Here is a 20,312-nt window from a genome sequence, read left to right on the forward strand (position 1 = left end):
CATTGTTCTCAGGTATGGCAAGATGCATGTTATCACATATACACACGCGTGTGCACACACACACACACACACACACACACACACACACACACACACACACACACACACACACACACACACACACACACACACACACACACACACGCACACACACACACGCACACACACTTACGTGTGTGCTATACTGTACATACACGTACGTACACATGTCCTTTCGCTGTAGCTCCATCTGTGAGCTCCGCCCCCGCGCATTTAGACGGATAGATAAACAATCCCTGGATGCACGCGGGGGGGCATGTGTTCAGAATGCAGTACATGTACTGTATGCACACACCTACACAGCTGGCACGCATATACTGTACGGTACTGTACTGTTCCCACATGCATGTCATTGAAGTCCCCTCTCAGCAGCTTCACGCCCATGTGTGTGTGAGTTCTACGTGCATTTACAGTTGTCGTGCACTTCTGTGGGCATTTTCCAGTGGTGGAAAAAGTACTCAATTGTTTTACTTAAGTAAAAGTAACCAATACTGCAATTTAGAACTACTTCAAGTATACAGAATTGAAAATGTAAAAGAAGAAAAGTATCTAAATGTACTCATTGTGCAGAATGTGCCATTTCACAAGTTCAAAATCTATTGAAAATAGCCGATCTACAAGCTCACAATGCGTCGCGTTGCGACGCATTGTGAGCTTGTAGATCGGCTATTTTCAAATGGCCGGAATGTATTGGGTTGAAGTGGTTAATTTTCTAATCAAAATTGAAATCGCCAAAGTAACTATAGTAACTAAAGTTTTCAAATAATTGTAGTGGAGTAGAAGTATACAAATGTTGACTCTGAGATGTAGTGGAGTAGGAGTATAAAGTACTGGAAAATGGAAATACTCAAGTAAAGTACAAATACCTCAAAATTGTACTTAAGTACAGTACTTAAGTAAAAGTACTTAGTTACTTTCCACCACTGGCATTTTCAGACCAGATTTGCTCCACGTACAGTATGTGGCATTACATTACATTAGAGCGCTGGTTTTACTGTATGTGGCATGGACTTTACATTAGAGTGCTGGTTTTACTGTATGTGGCATGGACTTTACATTAGAGCGGTGGTTTTACTGTATGTGGCATGGACTTTACATTAGAGCGCTGGTTTTACTGTATGTGGCATGGACTTTACATTAGAGCGGTGGTTTTCAACCTGTTTCATATCAAGGTCCATTATTTATTTGGCATTTGAGCCACGGAGCCACCATTTGATGACTCAGACCCAAAACTAAAGAATATTTTATTATTGTGGATTTTGTCCACAATTCCTTGCTGTATTGATGTTGGTTTGTATTGATGTTGTATTGATGTAGGAGAGATAACAGGCAAACGTTGATCCAAGTAAAATTCGCTAATTGCATAGACTTCTTGTAAATTAAGTAATACAGATGTTTTAATAATAATTTAACTCTTGAGAGCGTAACATAGCGTAAAATGGACCTCTTTATATTCTCAAGAGGTCCATTTGGCTACCAACTCTCCATATAATTTAGCTGGGGACCACCTGGAACCCCCTCAAGGACCACTGGTTAAAACCACTGCATTAACAGCATGTCAACACTAAACACAGTCCTCTCTCTCCTGTTAACTTCGCTTTTCCTTCTCGTGGTCTTTTCCGTACAAAATCCAGAGTGATATTTGAACTCTGAAAGTGTAAAAAAATGAGCCCCTCGTTTAAAACTTTCACTTTAACACCTGCAGGATTGTGCTTCGTCTCTGTCGTCGGGTGGAAACCTCATATGCCCAAAAATGGTACTTTTTCAGGATTCAAAAATAGCCAAAGTAGCAGAGCTACGGTGTTTCCAGGTTGTGGATCTGCTACTTTTGGTGCTTTTGTGTGACACTGTATACTATGATCAAGTAGGTGTGATAATATCACAGTCAAACCGCCGGGATAATTTGTTTCTTTTTGGAACACAGTTCTTCATTTGATGTGATTTCAGAATCTGTATAGAATGTGTTAATTAGACTTTGGTGCATCTACAGGTGTATTAATAATACTGGGGAACAAAACATAATGTTTTCTTTGTTGATTTAGCGGTGAATGTGCACACTGATAAAAAACTACTGAGCTGTTAATCCCTATAGGGTCAGTCAGCATTAGTCTCGCGTTGCCAGAATCCCAGATATCCTTGGATACTAATAATAATACGTCTGGGGACTGACAAGTACATGCAAGGATGTTACAGGAACAGCGATGACTAGCAAACATATGCTTACTGCTTTGAAAACCAATTGATCCTCTCATTCCCCCAATATGAAGGTATAATACCCTTTTTTTTTACTGTCTAATTCTTTCTACTCCGTTTTAACAAGGCTGCATAGCTCTCGGTCTCTTTAATACATTTTGGGCGGGAACCCCTTTTGGTGTTAGCATCATGCTATGCTTTAGCTATTGAAAAATAGCAGATCTACAAGCTCATAGTGCGCCACCGAGTGGCGCGCTACGAGCTTGTAGGTCTGCTATTTTTGAAAAATCGAAGAAGGACTGACATAGAAACATAGCTTTTTCAGAAAACTATCATTTTCAAACAGACATTTTGTAGAATCGGTCTCGGTCGAAATGGGTTAATGCTGTCATGGAGGACGTGTCATCATTTATCGGTGTCTGTCATTTGGTCTTATATTGGCTGTTGGACCAGCAGTGCGACCATCTGTCTCTGTCTATCCGTCTTAATGTCTGCCTGGCCTGCTCCTTCACTTCGTCCTCTCCGTTTCTGACTGTTCGTTTTATCACCGCGTCAGCCTTTCTGTCAACCTGTCTGCCTTTCTCTCCGTCCGTCCGACCGTCTGTCCATCCATCATCCATCAACCATCCGTCAGTCCGTCCATTTGGTCGATCATAATGCACTGTATATCCAGTGATCCTTCATGTCAGGTCAATCCACCTTTATTTATTTTGGAACACTGTTTTTCAACCGTTTTCATATCGCGTCGAGGCCCATTATTTATTCCATGCTGTATTATTGACTTCTTGGAAACCTGATGATGATGGAGAAACCGTGGGACGCTGTAAAAACACGTGTACTTTTACCTTTAAGTATTTATTTGTTTGTTTATGTAATTCAGGCTGGTATTGCTACTTTTACTTCTTCCTGTTGGGCGGTGTGGAGGATAGGTACCCTAAAGGCTCATACATAGTCTGGATTTTCGGTGGTGAGGTGACCACCGAACCACAACATGACGTCACTGAGCCGCGGTGAAGAGCAAACCACCGCCACCGCTCCAGCCCCTTCTCTCTGTTTTTACTCACCACCGCTCAACGTTATTTCAGCTCCGGTGGTCAGTTCACCACCGGAGCGGTGGTCACCTCACCACCGAAAATCCAGACTATGAATAGGCCTTTAACCCTTCATTAAGCCCATGGTACAGTGGGCGGCCATGGGCCAGTGCCACCGGGGTTCAATTAGCCAGGACACTCTGTTCATCCTGCACAATAGAAATTATCTTTTTTCCCCCCCTTCTTCTTATCTCCTTTTTTTTAATCCCACGATTTTGTAACCCATTTCTTCACCGGTGCCAATGGCCTAAACTGTAATCCTGGGTGCTATTCTCCCTCTGCGCGCCAACCTGGGGAGAGCCCAGAACCGAGCTCATGTTTCCTTCAATGCATGAGGAGTGAGCAGGCCCGCCTGACCAGGGGGGAAGTTGACCACCAGGGGAAGGCAGTAAACCAGGATTACTGCATGTTCTTTTGCCCACGGGGAGAATATGCCCCCCTCGACTTAAATCAGTTAGCTCTCCACCTTGTATTGATAATCTATACACTTTCATTACCTACACACACATGCCTTTTTCTATCTCCTTTTAAGTCTAGACTGGGATTAACTCGTGGTGCAGTTTTCTGACCTGTTCTCCTGACCTGTGCTCCTCCAAAATGATTCTCCGTCCTCGGCCAGAGTCAGATTTGTAGTTTATTTTAGTATAATCTTTTTGTGTTGTTTGTGTATAATTATTTATTTGGTATATTCATGTATTTTATAGCCAATTTGTAGCGTGGACTGTCGAAACTATAGACGAAGCTCGATTCGGCATTCATGTGGGGGCACAAAATCAATGCAGCACCAACCAGATATACGTATACATAACCGGAAGTTAATTTAGAGTATAGGCGTTGCCTAAACCACACACACACACTAGCGAGTTTGTAATGAACAACAGGCTTTCCGCCGTGTGGAAAAAAGCCTTAACCCATTCTGATCGGGAACCCGTTTTGGTGTTAGCATTACGTTATGCTTTAGCTATTTAAAAATAGCAGATCTACAAGCTCATAGCGCGCCACCGAGTGGCGCGCTACAAGCTTGTAGGTCTGCTATTTTTGAAAAATCGAAGAACGACTGACATTTTTTTGAATCTGATCTCAGGTCAGAATGGGATAATCAGGCCAGTGTTGTGTCCAGTGGAAACCTCGTATGAATCTGATCTCAGGTCAGAATGGGTTAATGGAGACGGGAGGGTAATTGTGTCTGTCTCTTCCCTGCAGGGTTCCACCTTCTCCTCTTTTTGGCTCTCTCTCACTTTTCTTCCGCTCTCGCTGTTTTGCTATTTCATCCTCTCTCTCTCTCTGTGTCTCTCTCTCTCTCTCTCTCTCTGTCTCTCTCTCTCTCTGTCTCTCTCTCTCTCTCTCTCTCTCTCTCTCTCTGTCTCTCTCTCTCTCTGTCTCTCTCTCTCTCTCTCTCTCTCTCTCTCCATTGATTGAGTGAGCGGTGTAGTAGTCTACTCTCTGTGGAAGGGGGGGGGGGGGGGTATAGCAGTAATCAGCCAGCTGATCTCAAAGACTGACGCAATCTTGCGCATGTAAGGTAATTGAATAATGGAGAAGCAGGTGTTTTTTTTATTGATATTATTTCTTATATACAGTATATATCTTATATACAGTATCGTATTGAAACGGAAACACACTAAATCCATCAGTCTGACCCCCAAACCTTATATATTATACTTGATTTTACAACAATGGCATTCAAAAATGGCAGAAATTGCTGATCTACAAGCTCACAACACGTAGATCCGATATTTAATTTAAAAATATATATACAGTATGTTTAATTAATCGTAGCGAAAGTTTGAAATAACCGTGACATTGAGATCTGAAGTCATATGTATCGCCCAGCCCTCTTCTCTTCTATCACTCTGTTTCTCTCTCTGTATCCCCTTGTTCTGTGTGTCAGTATCCATTCATTGAGTGAGCGGTATAGAGGTCTCCCCTCGGCGGGGGGCGTAGCAGTAATCAGACCGTTGATCTCAGTGGGGAACGCTACGTGTGAAAGAGAAACCACTCCCTCTAATTGGACTTAACTCAAAGAGGGAGCCGGGCGCGCTCCGACCCCTGTGACGAGGACATCTCCTGTGGCAATATATATATGCAATATATATATATATATATATATGCAGACATACATACAGGTCCTTCTCAATAGATTAGAATATCTTGCAAAAGTTATTTTTCACAAAAAGTGAAAATTCTCATTTCATTGTGCCTAAAGTGAAGTATTTTAAACCTTTTTTTTGTTTTAATCTTGATGATTATGGCACACAGCTCATGAAAATCAAAAAGCTTATCTCAAAATATTACGAGACCACAAAAAAAAAGTAATTTGTTTTTTTATCAAGAAATATTGACCATCTGAAAAAAGTATATTAATGTACAGCATGCTGCAGTCAATACTTGGTCTGCGCTATACGTTTGAACAAATTATTTAATCAATGCGGCGTGGCATGGAGGTGATCAGCCTGTGGCACTTTTGAGGTGTTATGGAAGCCCAGGTTTGCTTTGATAATAGCCGTGAATTGTTGAGTCTTACGTCTCACACCTTCCTCTTGACAATACAACCTATAGATTCTCTGTGGGGTTCAGGTCAGGCCTGTTGGCCGGTCATTTTAAGCACAGTAATATCATGGTCAGTATCCTAGTTACTAGTAGTTCTGGCACTGTGGGCAGGTGCCAAATCGAGCTGGAAAGGAAAACCAGCATCTCCATATAAAGCTTGTCAACATACGGAAGCACAAAGTGCTCTAAGATATCCTGATAGATGGCTGTGTTGACTCTGGACTTGATACAACACAGTGGACCAACACCAGCATATGACATGGCACTCAAAATCATCACGGACAGCGAAAACATTACACTGGTGTCAACACAGCCATCTGCCAAGGAGATTTTAGAGCATTAAACTTCAGTATGTTGACCGCAGCCTTACGGAGATGCTGATTTCCCTTTCCAGCTTGATTTGGCACCTACACACAGTGCCAAAACTACTATGTACTGACCATGATATTACTGTGCTTAAGGGGATAGTTTTTTCGTTATTTATTTTAGGTTTTCTGAGCTCAATTGCACCCCTTTTAACATTCAGTAGGTTTTCTGTGGTCTGGGGTTTTCTGGCTCAAACAAGTGTTCTGATTTGCCTGTGGACTGTGATGTAAGAGTCCACGCTCCACAAGTCCCATACATGACGTAATAATTTGCCAGCAGATGTCACTGTTGAGGGATTTTGTCTGTTGTCATTGCAGCTCAAAAGGCTTCGGAGCACACACAGAAAACCCCAAGCCACAGAAATCCACTGAATGTTCAAAGTTCAGGTTGTGTGTGGATGTAATTGATGTCATAAAACCTAAAAGAAAAAGGAAGAATAAAAACAAATGAACATGAAGGTCATGAAACCTTTAACTGACCGGCCAACTGGCATCACCTGAACCCCACAGAGAAGCTAGGTTGTATTGCCAAGAGGAAGGTGTGAGACATAAGATGCAACGATACAAATGAACTGTTATCAAAGCAACCTGGGGTTCCATAACACTTCGACAGTGCCACAGGCTGACCTGTGTATATATATATATATATATATATATATATATATATATATATATATAGGGCTGGGACTTTAACTGATTAACTCATTTACTGCCTATAGGATGACTATTTGTGTTTTTTTTTATTGATCTGGAAAGCTCTCTGTTGCTAGGCGATCAATAAACAGGAAATGGTCGGTCAGTGCAAAAGTTCCCCTCCGTTCCGCATCAATGTTAACTGAAATTTGAAGGAAATTCAGTCGCCAACAAAATAACATAACAGATCAAAGGGCTAACTAAAAAAGTTATGGATAGATAGAGCTTGAAGGAAAGACAAAGTCAACGCAACACTAAAAAAAAAAAAACTGAAAAAACATGCAGAATATCAGATCATATGAGGCGAAGGGTGAAAGTGAATGTCGGATAAAGGCAAACGTAATCACAATATAACGTTTAATTCTACCACAATTCTTCGTCAACATTTACCCAGAATGATACACACGGAGAAGGAGATTGTCGGTGTGCCTACTGCCTCCGTGTCCTCACTTTGTGCCTATTAATTTCCCCCAGAACGAGGCTCGGAGTGGATGGAGCTCAGTACGCGCTGGCCTGTAATCTTACACTAATGTGCCGTTCTCCCAGAGCCTAAGTGAGCCCATTTAGAGTGACTGTGAGCAGCCTCAGATTCCTCCTATGTCATCTGAACAAGTGTTACTAATGGTTTTATCAATTAGGACCACCAGTCCAATAACATGCCTGTGATCTCCCCCTTAAATACTCTCTACCAGCACAACCGCTGATTTGTTGTTAATGAGCTGTGTGTGCACGCATGTGTGCGAGTGCATGTGTGTGTGTGCGTTGTGTGTGTGTGCGTTGTGTGTGCATGCATGGATGGATATTCGTGTAAGCGTGTGCGTATGCGTGCGTGCGTGTGAGTTGATAAAAGTAAAATAAGATGTTTCTCCTTGTGTTAAACAGTGAGCTTCAGTAGTGGAAGTTAATGTGATGTGTCCATGCAGTTACAATGCCATACTGAGGCTGCAGGATGTACTGTACTTTATTTTACGCTGCTGTATGCACTGTACTGTACTGTAGCAGCACATCCTGTCCCACTGCCTGCAAGACATTATGTCTGATACTCATTTTGTCCAAAAAGGTACACTCTGTTATACCCGGCATCTCAGAATCAGAACTAGGAAAAAAGTGCTCCTGTTAGCACAGCCTCCACCGCTCGATATCTGCCGGCTCAGGTAGGTTTTTGTGGGCCAGCAATGTTTCGGAATTTGCCAATGAATGTGAAAAACCAGACGCATCTGTCTTGATCACTTGACTATAGTGATGATGCATACTAATTTGCGTGATTGTTTGGACAAAAGTTCAGGGGTAATATTTAAAAAAGGTTTGTCTCCTGGTGGTACTATAATACAGCAATGTTAAAACACCGTCCTTTCAATTTGTAACACCCATGCAGCGCCCAGGACGACGTTGTATCAAAAAGACGGAGGTTATTGATATCAAAGCCGATCGCATCGCTCCACCGCCTGGGAGCGCCTGTTGCTCAACATTCGATGTTGCGTATAGCCCAGCCCACTGCCCCAGACACACAGCTGCCATAACTAAAGGTGATTAGCACGCAGACACACAGCAGGAGCTCATCAATCAGGTGGAACATCAAAACCAAGCGAGGGAGGAAAAAACCTAAACAAAAAAATGTAATCAACAAACACAATATGCATTTTCTGTTTAATAAAAAGCTGGAGAGCCATAGAGACTCCTACTGAACAAACTATTCTCTATAGCAATGAGTACTATCACAATATAGAGCTTTTAACACTTTTTAATCACTTACCCTACCTTTAAATTGTCACTTCACTGTCATCTAGGGACTCCAAATCATGTGGGAGACCCCCCTGGGGGTCCTGACCCACAGGTTGAGAAGCAGAGTGCAGTGCATGTACACAGTGTGTGTGTACAGTACACGTGTATTCCCTGGGGAGCGGCGCTTTTGCTTATTGTTTCTCCTCGCTAATAAAATGGAGGTGATTAGGCTTCAGATTTCCCCCGGGCCTCAGACACACAGGTATATGTTCCGTGCTCCCCACTGTGCTAACCCAGTTTGAGCACATTTCTATTGATGACCCTGGAAGGAGAGATAGCACGTACACTAGTAGGAAATCCTCTTCCCTGCTGCTGCCCGTTGGCTGTTATATCCCCACCGCGTGTAGAGTTGTGTGAAGGAGCTAGTTCAGACTATACTGGTCCAATAATATATTCTCACCAGTGGTGGAAAAAGTACTCACTATGTTTTACTTAAGCAAAAGTATCAATACTACAATGTAGATGTACTCTATAATGTATAAGTCTCGTATAAAAAATGTACTGTAGTATGACGTATCGGCATCAAAATACATGACATACTAAAAGTAAAATGTCTCATTTCAAGTAGCAGATCTACAAGCTCACAATGCGTCGCACAGCGGTGCATTGTGAGCTAGTATAGGTCTACTATTTTCAAATGGCCCGAAATGTATGTATAGGGCTGAAATGGTTACTGTATGTTTTTTTAATAATCAAAGTAACTAGTAACTAAAGTGTTCAAATAAAGGTAGTGGAGTAAAAGTACAACATTTGCCTCTGAGATGAGTAGATAGAAGTAAAAGTATTGGAAATACTCAAGTAAAGTACAGTACTTAAGTAAATGTATTTTCCATCACTGTGAAGGAGGTATAATTCAGTCTACTGGTCCAGATATTCTCACTTTAATATATTGCTGTCTGTCTAACACTGCTCTTGTTAGGCTGCATGGCGCTCGCCCAAGCTTGTCTGTTACCACAGACTGCAGGACTTCTAAATGTGTATCCGACCAGACTCATTCCGATTGGGTGGGAGTACTTGACAAAATCCTTCAGCCAATCAGCATAACAAAAAGTCTCTTGGCTCTCTGTCTCTTTCTGGCACTTTAATAACAGTTTGTCCATCGTAGTATCACCAGTAAAGACGCGCAAACGCGGGAAGTGAACGCAGCTCGTACATATTTGGGTTTTGGACGTATAGCTGCTTTGGGGACTCCTTATATGGTTATGGCTGAGTCATGGTGACGTAATCACTCAGCTCCATATATGGGCACAAAAGCGGGACACACAGACAGACACACAGACAGACACACAGACGTGATCTGCTGGTTATGGCTGAGTCATGGTAACGTAATCACTCAGCTCCATATATGGGCACAAAAGCGGGACAGACAGACACACAGACACACAGACAGACAGACATGATCTGCTAGGTTTCATAGTAAGTGCTCACTGAATTCGCAACAACAAACTATATAGAAAAAGGGGCACAGGACCCAGGTCTCCACCAGGATATATAGTCAGGGGATATTAATACAATCTGGGAATAGAATCAAATGAAAAGTGCACTGTCTTGTTTGTCACATGCATCACATGCAAAAGCAGACGTTTCGATTAATTCGATTAGTTATTAACTGGTTATTAAAGTATTACAAACTAATTTCTTAACGCAGAATAATCTATATTAATGATTAACTATTATCATTTAACAACAACCCTATTCTGAACCCATTCCAAGCATTAGTTTAGCAGGAAAAACACTCCACTCCAAATTTGTTTATGACGGCTATGACCATTTTTAGCCGAAGGAGTGTTTTTCGTGCAAAACTAATGCTTGATTCAGAATCCAGAAAACCTCCTAGTTTGACACGTCAAATGCTGCTTAAGTATAATGAAATTTAGAACAATTTGCCATGCTGTATAATTTATTGGTTGTTGATGGTACCCCAACTTTCAGCAACTGTCAAAACTTCCCCTAGAAACCAATGTGGAATATATGTTAGTATAGACACCTTTACAAACACATTGGTGAACAAAAGTCATGGTAAGAAATGTATTCCCAGACTGTGAGCTTGCTTTTGATTCTTGTCTTATACAGTATTGAATCTTGTTATCTATCTACAGTAATTGACTGCATTTTGATAGCTTATCTATTTTCCCACTTACTCTTTTTGATGACATATACTGTATGTGTAAGAGACGTAGAAAGGTCTGGATGCAGTGAGAGCCCTCATGTGTGTACAGTACAGTTTTGTTGGTCTTATTGTTGATTGCTATGTGTGATTGTTTCCTTCCATTGTCTGTGCGTCGTGCCTGAGGACCCCCTCGAACTTGACTTGCTGCAACTCAAGGGTTTTATCCTCTAGTCTAGTGAAAAATATATACAGAATCTAGTGTTTGTTATCTCCGGCAGACCAAAGGCCTTTATAGACGTTTGTCCAAAACTCACACAAATTGCTGCATCTGATCTCTGGACTCTACTGTATATGTGATAAAGAAATGTATAATATACGTACAGTATCATACAAAACACACATGGAAGTAACTACTGTACACTACAGGATAGTGTAGATCAGGGGTCTGCAACCTTTCTCACATGAAGTGCAATGTTTTCATTTTTGTGATAGTCAGTGTGCCATATATAATTTATTATGACACCACATCAAAATTAAATATTAAATATTCCCCAACTGATACACATAACAACCTTAGAACTATTTACTTTCACATCAGGATGTAATGATCATTAAACTAACCTATCTCCCAGAATCCCTCCCCAGTCACTAGTTAGGAGTTTGAATGAATGTACAATTGTGTGCAGGATGTAATTTGAAGATAACTGAAAAGATAACTGAAAAAAAAAAAACTTCTCTCTCTCACACACTTATGCCAGTGTGCCAATGATCACCCTCCCCTGTGCCTCCCCTGGTGTAGATACTTCTTCTGTCTGCAGCACACGCTTTCATCTCTTCCGACTGCAAACTCAAAATGTGAGCTCATGGATCTCCTCACACCACCACCTCCTCAATCCAAGCATCTATCCAGAGTATCTATCAATCAATCAATCATTCAATCAATCAATCGTGTGCACTGCACTGCTTGTACACACATGAAGTACGTGCACTAATGAGATCTGAAAGGCACACACACGTCTGCACGGGCATGATAAATGTCAGCGTGCCCTCGTCGTACAGCTAGTTACACGTGTAATATGGTCGTAACCACCAACATACAGTAGTACACGTGAGTCACGTGACCAGTAGTACACACCCAGCACAGCTGTGTGACGACACACAGGCTCGCGCGCTCAACACAGAGAGAGGGAGAGAGAGAGAGATGTAGTTTTACTGTTACGTGAGATATTAAGTATATTATTATTGGCGCGTGCCTTCTGGTGGAAATGTGAGCTCCATCAAGTGCCTTTTCTGCTTTCTAGTAGTATTATATTGTTGTTGTTGTTTACAGTGGTTTTAGTCCAGGATCATGTTATGCTAAATATTGTTTCCCTTTGTTTCTCTATTCTACTCCTCCATCTTTCTGTCCCCTTCTCTCTCTCTCTCTCTCTCTCTCTCTCTCTGTCTCTCTGTGTCACTCTCTCTCTGTGTGTCACTGCACGCACGCACACATGCACGGCGCCTCATTTACACACTCACTCTCCCCTGGGCTGGACACTTTGTCCTTGTGCCCCCTCCTCCCCCCCTGACCCCCCCTCCTCTCTCTCTCTGGCTGGGTGCCCCCCCCCCCTCTCTCTCTGGCTGGGTGCAGACCCCCCCCGGCCCCCCTCTCTCTCTCTGGCTGGGTGCAGTGTGTGTGAGTGATAAATTATTGGTGGGCATGCTCTGAGGGGCCAGAGCTGCTCATTCCAGCACACACAGGACCAGCATTGATCCGGCCTGTGGTTCAACTTAATTGGAAACCCAGTTATACCAGCAACAGACACACTCTGACACACATACGCACGCCAATTACACACACACATACACGCGCACGCACACACGCTCTCTCACACACACACACACACACACACACACACACACACGGACAGACGCATGCTTGCCTTGCACACATATGCTTATAAGCATATGCACACACATTCTCTCTCTCTCTCTCTCTCTCTCTCTCTCTCTCATATAGACACACGCATGCACTCACAAATTCAAGCATACTGTATCAGGTGTAGACACTTGCATATATATATATATATATATATACTACTATGAACACATTCCCGTTACCATAGGCGGGATCGTGAGGCCAGTGAAATGCGCGCGACCCGGAAGTGATAGCCCTCCATATCTGTAGTCCAGCCTCACTCCAGGCCGGGAGGATTATTGCTATTATTTGCGTGACCTCGGATCAATGTTTTATAAGCTCCCAAACATGGTACTTTATCCCATTTTGAGCAATAATAATCCATTCTGAAAAGATACATACCAATACATATCTGCACTGCAGGCTTAGGCAAGTCAGATTAAACTTTAACTCCTTGACACCCGAGAACGAGAGAACGAGATAAACTTGGCTACCTTTGCACAGGTAGCCATGGCAGAGAGAATGAGATTAATTGTGGTTAATCCAGTGTTGACATTTTTTTTAGCATTTTCGCACATGCGTGCACGCACACATGCCATCTTTATGTACATTATGGCTCAAAATGAGATGAAATAGGCATTATCGGCGCGTAATAAATCATGAATCCAGCCTCCCGCCAATGAAGACACTGATCATAGTGCTTGTAGGCCTCGTTGGGCCGCCGCAGACCCCGCGGTCTAGATCAAATGTCACTTCGAACTAAAACAAAGAGCGTCCCTTCTCCGCTCATGTTGCAGGTTCCTTTGACACCTGCTACCTAAAGCTCTATACCGCCCTCTGGCGTTCAAGGAGGTACTACAGGTACCTTACCTTTAATATCTGTTCAAGCTGTTACTTTGGGATTGTTTATCTGTAAAGACAATCTACCGATTCTGAGAGAGAGAGAGAGAGAGAGAGACAAAGGGAAACAATATTTAGCATAACATGATGCTGAACTAAAACCACTGTAACAACAACAATAACAACAACAACACTACTACTAGAAAGCAGATGGATGGAGCTCGGTGGAGCAGAGAGAGAGAGAGAGAGATAATGCGTGTGCGTATGCTTATAAGCATCTGTGTGCAAGCGTGTGTGTGTGTGTGTGTGTGTGTGTAGTATGTAGTTTTACTGTTCGTGAGACATGTATTATTATTGGCGCGTGCCTTCTGGCAGAAATGTGAGCTCCATCGAGCTCCATCCATCTGCTTTCTAGTAGTGTTGTTGTTGTTATTGTTGTTGTTACAGTGGTTTTAGTTCAGCATCATGTTATGCTAAATATTGTTTCACTTTGTCTCTCTATTCCTCCATCTTTCTGTCCCCTTCTCTCTCTCTCTCTCTCTCTCTCTTTCACATACACACACACACACACACACACACGCACGCACGCACGCACACACACACACACACACACACACACACACACACACACACACACACACACACACACACACACACACACACACACACACACAGAGAGATACATATTTACATATAAATACATTTTCTATATAATCTATTTTATATATATGTTTTATATATAATTTCTGTCTAAGCTTCACTAAATGGAAGTAAGCAGAGTGAACAGTGGAGCTGCATGCTGGCCCATGCAGTCAGCAGAGTGAACAGTGGAGCTGCATGCTGGCCCATGCAGTCAGCAGAGTGAACAGTGCATGCTGGCCCATGCAGTCAGCAGAGTGAACAGTGCATGCTGGCCCCATGCAGTCAGCAGAGTGAACAGTGCATGCTGGCCCCATGCAGTCAGAAGAGTGAACAGTGCATGCTGGCCCATGCAGTCAGCAGAGTGAACAGAGTAGCTGCATGCTGGCCCATGCAGTCAGCAGAGTGAACAGTGCATGCTGGCCCCATGCAGTCAGCAGAGTGAACAGTGCATGCTGGCCCCATGCAGTCAGCAGAGTGAACAGTGCATGCTGGCCCCATGCAGTCAGAAGAGTGAACAGTGCATGCTGGCCCATGCAGTCAGCAGAGTGAACAGTGGAGCTGCATGCTGGCCCCATGCAGTCAGCAGAGTGAACAGTGCATGCTGGCCCATGCAGTCAGCAGAGTGAACAGAGTAGCTGCATGCTGGCCCATGCAGTCAGCAGAGTGAACAGTGCATGCTGGCCCCATGCAGTCAGCAGAGTGAACAGAGTAGCTGCATGCTGGGGCCCATGCAGTCAGCAGAGTGAACAGGGTAGCTGCATGCTGGGGCCCATGCAGTCAGCAGAGTGAACAGGGTAGCTGCATGCTGGGGCCCATGCAGTCAGCAGAGTGAACAGGGTAGCTGCATGCTGGCCCCATGCAGTCAGCAGAGTGAACAGTGCATGCTGACCCATTGCAGTCAGCAGAGTGAACAGTGGAGCTGCATGCTGGTCCATGCAGTCAGCAGAGTGAACAGTGGAGCTGCATGCTGGGGCCCATGCAGTCAGCAGAGGTGAACAGTGGAGCTGCATGCTGGGGCCCATGCAGTCAGCAGATGTGAACAGGGTAGCTGCATGCTGGCCCCATGCAGTCAGCAGAGTGAACAGTGGAGCTGCATGCTGGTCCATGCAGTCAGCAGAAGTGAACAGGGTAGCTGCATGCTGGCCCCATGCAGTCAGCAGAGTGAACAGTGTAGCTGCATGCTGCCCCATGCAGTCAGCAGACGTGAACAGGGTAGCTGCATGCTGGCCCATGCAGTCAGCAGAGTGGACAGGGTAGCTGCATGCTGGGGCCCATGCATGCAGTCTTATCGATCAGTGTGTGAGACACTGACTATCATACAGCTAATAGATGACATCACAGCCCAGTCAATGAGGCCCTGATCCTATTAACTGGGGATTTGTAAACAGTTGTTGTGTGCTGGTCTCTGTGACGGAGGCGGCTGCAGCTCTCTCTCTCTCGCTCTCGCTCTCTCTCTCTCTCTCTCTCTCTCTCTCTCTCTCTCTCTCTCTCTCTCTCTCTCTCTCTCTTCTCTCTCTCTCTCTCTCCTCTCTCTCTCTCTCTCTCTCTCTCTCTCGACAGGGACAGTGGTGGAGCAAGTACAAAAATGTGTGCGTGCGTGCTGCCAGTGGTCGATGTGTCTGTGTGTGTGTGTGTTCGGCTACTGAACAGTGACACCTTAGGTCACTGTGCGGTATTTTCATAGTGAGCCAGGGGATCCTTTTATAACTGATACTGGTACTATATTCCTCCATTCCAGACTATAGTGAGACAAACCTTCTTTATCTCAATCAATATAAATTGCCAAGTGTATTAGTGGGAACATGTGCAACACAAAAATGGGGTTTGGGCGAAGTCGTTTTATTTATTTATTTATTTCAATAAATAAGAACCAAATAAGATGGAGTGCTTTGCAACAACAACAACCTAAACCTTTTTTACCACTATACCACCAAAACACTCAATGTGGGCCCAGCTGTGAAACGGACGCAGCCCCAGTTACGTTCAGTCGCAATCATCCATTACGGCGTTGTGTTTGTGTTTTAGTTGTGTTTTTCCACCAGTAACACGGCGTGAGGCTCGTCGTCTCAGAGCTTTTAGGAAGATTTGATTTGTTCCGTCATGTGACCCTAAGCCGTTCATTTGTCCCTTTAGGGTACGCTCAAACCAAAGTGGAAGCCAAAACATTTTAAGAGAGAATATGAAGAGAGAGGGAGAGAAAAGGGAGAGAGAGAGAGAGAGAAACAAACCAAGGTTTTCCAGCCAGTTTTTCAAGAGCAAAACGACACATTTCCAAAAATAAAGCGATGTGTGTCGTTGCCGTGCGAGACGGAGCAGGCCTCGCCCGGCATCCAGGGTTCAATAATTAACACATTCTGACCTGAGATCAGATTCTAAAAATGTCTTCTACATCCTGACAGTTTTCATTCTGACCTGAGATCAGATTCTAAAAATGTCAGTCGCTCTTCGATTTTTCAAAAATAGCAGACCTACAAGCTCGTAGCGCGCCACTCGGTGGCGTGCTATGAGCTTGTAGATCTGCTATTTTTCAATAGCTAAAGCATAACATAATGCTAACACCAAAATGGGTTCCCGTTCAGAATGGGTTAACCCATTCAGACCGTTTAGTTCCATTCTACAAAGGCCTTCTAAATCATGACAGTTTTCAGAAAAACCTATAGTTTCTATATTCAGTGGTTTTCAAACTGTTTCATTTCAAGGACCCCCAATATCATGATAATGTAATTGGCTGCCGACCCCCATCTGAAAATATGTTGTTCCAGGGACTCCCCCAGAAGCCATGATTTGAGTTAAAAACGTTCGCTCTGAAAGAATATATATTCAAAGGTTTGCGCCACATTTTCACAATTTTTCAAAAAAATAGCAGACCTACAAGTTCATAGCGCGGCACTCGGTGCCGCGCTATGAGCTTGTAGATCTGCTATTTTTCAACGGCTAAAGCATAACATGATGCTTAGTTAAAACACCAAAAGGGGTTCCCGTCAAAAATGGGTTAATTCCCGAGTCGAGGGTTTTGGAGAGCCGGCGCTGATTGGGCTGATTTTTTTTTTATTCTGTTATGATACAAAGGAGGCCGTTTGAAGTAATTTGTCCCAGAGAGAGCGGCTTGGAATACCATACAAGCTTTGATTTAGCAAAGCAAATTTAATTTTGTTTGCTTTATGCAAACCAGCCGGGGCCGGGGGGGCTTTCTCTGATTCCACCAGAGGGGTGATGGTGTGTGCGTGTGTGTGTGTGTGTGTGTGTGTGTGTGTGTGTGTGTGTGTGTGTGTGTGTGTGTGTGTGTGTGTGTGCATGTGCGCGTGCAAGTGCGTGACTGTTATTTGTGTGTGTGCGTGCGTTGTGATACATGGCACGCACGCACACACACCCTGTATCACACATGAACAGCAGCAGTAGTGTGATTCTGTTAGTGTGTATACCACACACACACACACACACACACACACACACACACACACACATAACACACACAGAGCAACAGTTCAAAAGTATACAGAGCCGAGCCTCCACACTCCAATCCCTTTGAAATCAAAGCTTAAAATAATAATTTGTGCGTTCTCCTTTTGTTTCATTCTGTCTGTCTATTATTAGCCATAGTATTCCTATCATGGAGTATAAAGCTGTGTGTACTTACTCACTGATTGCCAGGCTTCTGGTTACATACTTATAATAATGAAAGTTCCTCTCCTTGTCTCCTTCTTGCCTTCCTGCCGGACCTGTATTGTGAATTCAGTTCATGTCTGAGTTTTTATGGAGACATTTTAATACCTGCTTGTGTGTTTTATTTGATATGTTCAAGGTCTGTCTGCGTGCTGTCGGAGATGCTCCCCAAACGAACACATTTCTACAGCAATGTGTCTATAGATAGAACAGGATCTGTCTGTTTCTCAGCATGTCTCTCTCTCGCTCTCTCTCTCTCTCGCTCTCAATTCAATTATCTCTCTCTCTCTCTCTCTCTCTCTCTCTCTCTCTCTCTCTCTCTCTCTCAATTCAATTCTCTCTCTCTCTCTCTCTCTCTCTCTCTCTCTCTCTCTCTCAATTCAATAGGCTTTATAGAGCGTTGCAGTCCCGCCCCCCCTCGAGAGACCCGGAAAAGAAATCCCCGTTCATTTTCCTCATAGACTTTTCAGAAAGTATTTATTTAAAGACGTTTACGCCGCAAACAAAGCCAACTCTTGTCGTGACAAATCATGACAACAAACACAATTTTTCGGGCCAAACAAAGAATTAGAACGTAGAAGCAAACGGCAGGTTACAACACTTTCTTTGTTGTTTTTCTTCTTTGTAATTATTTGTTTTGTCCAAAATATTGTGTGTGTTGTCATGATTTGTCACGACAAGAGTTGGCTTAATTCATACGACGCTTAAAAGGTCTTTAAATATTTTTAAAGACTTTGAAATGTCTACGGGAAAAATGCATTGGGATTAATTTCCTGGGCCTGGCGTCGTCATGAAAGGAGACTGCAACGCTCTATTGGCATGACATTTTACAAGTGTTGCCAAAGCGCAATCACATATATGACAAACAACAACATCTCTCTCTTTCTCTCTCTCTCTCTCTCTCTCTCTCTCTCTCTCTCTCTCTCTCACTGAGATGCTGTATATACTGTTGTCTGTCCCCACAGAAAAAGGCCAATCAATCACATACAATCAGGTCTGGGTATCATATGTACTGTACATGAGGTTAGGTTAGTACACAAAGCTTATGTTAGCACATTAGCACACTGTTGCTTCGTTCACAAATTGCTTACCTATTTTAGTAAACGTTTCGCTATCGATGCTGTGTAGCCACAGATATGGCATAATTAAGGACGCCACATCGTTACCGTGTCGTATGTCTTGTTTCTTCAAACCTTATACTAGCGAAAACTCAATCAATCAAATTTCCATAATACATCTGCGAGAAGAATCACTACTTGAGTGATGCCTTGAAGCGCAACAAAAACAAACATTAGCATTTAGTGTAGGAGACCAATGTCTTTATTGATCTCCAGAGAGGCCAGGCCCTTAATTACCTTTGTTCTGGATGGAGCAGAAATAGCCCTCAGCGGCCACCCAGGAGAGACGGTCCACGCAGCATCCCTCGTCAAAGAGGGTCAGAATTGTGTTTTCTGAATGGGTGGCCAAGCCGTTTTCATATGCTCCATTCAAGTTCATTTTCTTAGCAAGCAATAATGAGTGGATAAAGGAGAAAAACCCAATTTCCTTTATGCTTTTTATATCCTGAAAAAGCTCTCGTTGACGACCCTTTGGTCTTTTGTTATAGAAAACTGAGCTAATATCCTCCAGCTCTCTGCGCAGTTTAAAGGTCTTAATTGGATTCCATTAGTATATTGCTTGACATGACACTCGAGTCTGCTGTATTAGAATTTCCCCCGCCTGGGATTAAAAAGATGACTTTTTCTCCATTCAACTCTCTCTGCTCTTTTGTTAAAGTCTCAAATATTTCTTTGTTATATATATATTTTTTTCTTTCTGCCTTCTTTTCAGTGACACCATTATTAGGTCCTCGGCGTGACTTAAACAGATAATTTTTATGTCTGGAGGACCTGTGGTAAAAAAAAAAAAAAAAGTATATGGCAACATGTCATCAGACACAAAAACCCAATTTGTGCCTGGACTGGCCGAGCCACTACATTTGCGTTTGCTTTATTAACCCATTCTGAACGGGAACCCCTTTTGGTGTTAGCATTATGTTATGCTTTAGCTATTGAAAAATAGCAGATCTACAAGCTCATCAGCTTGTAGATCTGCTATTTTTGAAAAATCGAAGAACGACTGACATTTTTAGAATCTGATCTCAGGTCAGAATGGGTTAATCAGACCAGTGTGTGTCCAGTGGAAACCTCGTATGAATCTGATCTCAGGTCAGAATGGGTTAAATGACAAAATGATGTTCTTCCAGCCTGTTTAGCAGTAGCACCACGATGAGCTCTCCGTAGGTCTCCTCCCATAGCTATAGGTCTCTGAGCCAGAGTATCATGCAGAGTTGAAGTCTCCCCTCCCCTGTGGGTTTTATACTCGCTTCCTGTGCAGCGCAGGCGCAGGTATACGAGGAAAGGATGCGTTTGATGATATTCTGTTTCATGTCTTATCCCCCCCCCTCC

General features: G+C 43.3%; 1 protein-coding gene across 1 annotated transcript in view; it reads left to right on the forward strand.

The window, feature by feature from the left end:
* Positions 1–20,312, forward strand: part of LOC308317991 (PC3-like endoprotease variant B) — a gene marked incomplete at both ends in the record, with an annotated part of 228,145 nt that overhangs the window by 154,516 nt on the left and 53,317 nt on the right. The gene's annotated exons all lie outside the window — the stretch shown is intronic.

This window comes from Protomyctophum bolini (genome assembly GCF_963924005.1).
Source record: "Protomyctophum bolini genome assembly, chromosome: 7".
NCBI lineage: Eukaryota > Metazoa > Chordata > Actinopteri > Myctophiformes > Myctophidae > Protomyctophum > Protomyctophum bolini.